At 41.4% G+C, this 2,766-nt stretch overlaps 1 non-coding gene across 1 annotated transcript; it reads right to left on the bottom strand.

Moving 5' to 3' along the window:
- Positions 1 to 811: 811 nt before the first annotated feature.
- LOC112793698 (small nucleolar RNA R71) lies at positions 812 to 919 on the bottom strand. The gene has a single exon (XR_003198399.1). It is a non-coding gene; the product is annotated as a small nucleolar RNA R71 (small nucleolar RNA).
- Between the last annotated feature and the right edge of the window lie 1,847 nt (positions 920 to 2,766).

Below are 2,766 nucleotides of genomic sequence, written 5' to 3'. Positions count from 1 at the left end.
TTTCTACTTTCATTTTCGAAAATCAATTAGTGTTTTTCAAAAATGTTTCAAAATCTTTTACTTAATTTTCGAAAATTACTTCCTTCTTCTCACATCCTTCTATTTATGGACTAACACTGTTCCTTAATGCAAAATTCGAACTCCATCTTCTTTGATAAGTTCGAATTTTCTACTTCTGTCTTCTACTTTTCTTTTCCTCTGACACCTAAAGGAATCTCTATACTCTGACATAGAGGATTCCACATTTTCTTGTTCCCTTCTCTTTCTTATGAGCAGGAGCAAGGACAAAAGCATTCTTGTTGAGGCTGATCCTGAACCTGAAAGGACCTTGAAGAGAAAGCTAAGAGAAGCCAAAGCACAACTCTCTGTAGAGGACCTAACAGAAATCTCCAAAGAAGAAGAACCTATGGCAGCCGAAAACAACAACAATGCCAACAATGCAAGGAAGGTGCTGGGTAACTTTACTGCACCTACTCCCGACTTTTATGGGAGAAGCATCTCTATCCCTGCCATTGGAGCAAACAACTTTGAGCTTAAGCCTCAATTAGTTTCTCTAATGCAACAGAATTGCAAGTTCCATGGACTTCCATTAGAAGATCCTCATCAGTTTTTAGCTGAATTCTTGCAAATCTGTGACACTGTCAAGACTAATGGGGTTGACCCTGAGGTCTACAGACTTATGCTATTCCCTTTTGCTGTAAGAGACAGAGCTAGGACATGGTTGGACTCACAACCTAAAGAAAGCATGGACTCTTGGGAAAAGCTAGTCAATGCCTTCTTGGCAAAGTTCTTTCCACCTCAAAAATTGAGTAAGCTTAGAGTGGAAGTCTAAACCTTCAGACAGAAGGAAAGAGAATCCCTCTATGAAGCTTGGGAAAGATACAAACAATTAATCAGAAAGTGTCCTTCTGATATGCTTTCTGAATGGAGCATCATAGGTATTTTCTATGATGGTCTCTCTGAACTATCCAAAATGTCTTTGGATAGCTCTGCTGGAGGATCTCTTCATCTGAAGAAGACGCCTACAGAAGCTCAAGAGCTGATTGAAATGGTTGCAAATAACCAATTCATGTACACTTCTGAAAGAAATCCTGTGAACAATGGGACTAGTCAGAAGAAAGGAGTTCTTGAGATTGACACTCTGAATGCCATATTGGCTCAGAACAAAATATTGACTCAACAAGTCAATATGATTTCTCAAAGTCTGTCTGGAATGCAAAATACACCAAGCAGTACTAAGGAGGCTTCATCTGAGGAAGAAGCTTATGATCCTGAGAACCCTTCAATGGAAGAGGTGAATTACATGGGAGAATCCTATGGAAACACCTATAATCCTTCATGGAGAAATCATCCAAATCTCTCATGGAAGGATCAACAGAGACCTCAACAAGGTTTCAACAATAATAATGGTGGAAGAAACAGGTTTAGCAATAGCAAGCCTTTTCCATCATCTTCTCAGCAACAGACAGAGAGTTCTAAGCAGAATACCTCTGACTTAGCAACCATGGTCTCTGATCTAATCAAAACCACTCAAAGTTTCATGACTGAAACAAGGTCCTCCATTAGAAACTTGGAGGCACAAGTGGGTCAGCTGAGCAGAGAATTACTGAACTCCCTCCTAGTACTCTCCCAAGCAATACAGAAGAAAATCCAAAAGGAGAGTGCAAGGCCATCAACATGGCCGAATTTTGGGAGGAAGGAGAGGCAGTGAACGCCACTGAGGAAGACCTCAATGGACGTCCACTGGCCTCCAATGAGTTCCCCAATGAGGAACCATGGGAATCTGAGGCTCAAAATGAGACCATAGAGATTCCATTGGACTTACTTCTGCCATTCATGAGCTCTGATGAGTATTCTTCCTCTGAAGAGGATGAGTATGTCACTGAAGAGCAAGTTGCTAAATACCTTGGAGCAATCATGAAGCTAAATGACAAGTTATTTGGAAATGAGACTTGGGAGGATGAACCCCTTTTGCTCACCAAAGAACTGGATGACTTGTCTAGGCAGAAATTACCTCAAAAGAGACAGGATCCTGGGAAGTTTTCAATACCTTGTACCATAGGCACCATGACCTTCAAGAAGGCCTTGTGTGACTTAGGGTCAAGTGTAAACCTCATGCCTCTCTCTGTAATAGAGAAGCTAGAGATCTTTGAGGTACAAGCTGCAAAAATCTCACTAGAGATGGCAGACAACTCAAGAAAACAGGCTTATGGACTTGTAGAGGATGTTCTGGTAAAAGTTGAAGACCATTACATCCCTACTGATTTCATAGTCCTAGAGACTGGGAAGTGCATGGATGAATCCATCATCCTTGGCAGACCCTTCCTAGCCACAGCAAAGGCTGTGATTGATGTTGATAGAGGAGAGTTGATCATTCAAGTGAATGAAGAATCCTTTGTGTTTGAGGCTCAAGGATATCCCTCTGTCACCATGGAGAGGAAGCATGAAGAGCTTCTCTCAAAACAGAGCCAAACAGAGCCCCCACAGTCAAACTCTAAGTTTGGTGTTGGGAGGCCACAACCAAACTCTAAGTTTGGTGTTGAACCCCCACATTCAAACTCTAAGTTTGGTGTTGGGAGGTTCCAACATGGCTCTGAGCATTTCTGAGGCTCCATGAGAGCCCACTGTCAAGCTACTGACATTAAAGAAGCGCTTGTTGGGAGGCAACCCAATGTTATATTTTGACTATTTTCCTTTGTTATTTTATGTTTTTTGTAGGTTGATGATCATGAGAAGTCACGAAATCAATGAAAAAAGCAAAAACAG

The sequence above is a fragment of the Arachis hypogaea genome, chromosome 3 (genome assembly GCF_003086295.3).
Source record: "Arachis hypogaea cultivar Tifrunner chromosome 3, arahy.Tifrunner.gnm2.J5K5, whole genome shotgun sequence".
NCBI classification, from domain to species: Eukaryota; Viridiplantae; Streptophyta; class Magnoliopsida; order Fabales; family Fabaceae; genus Arachis; species Arachis hypogaea.
This window is presented reverse-complemented; position numbering and strand designations above follow the sequence as displayed.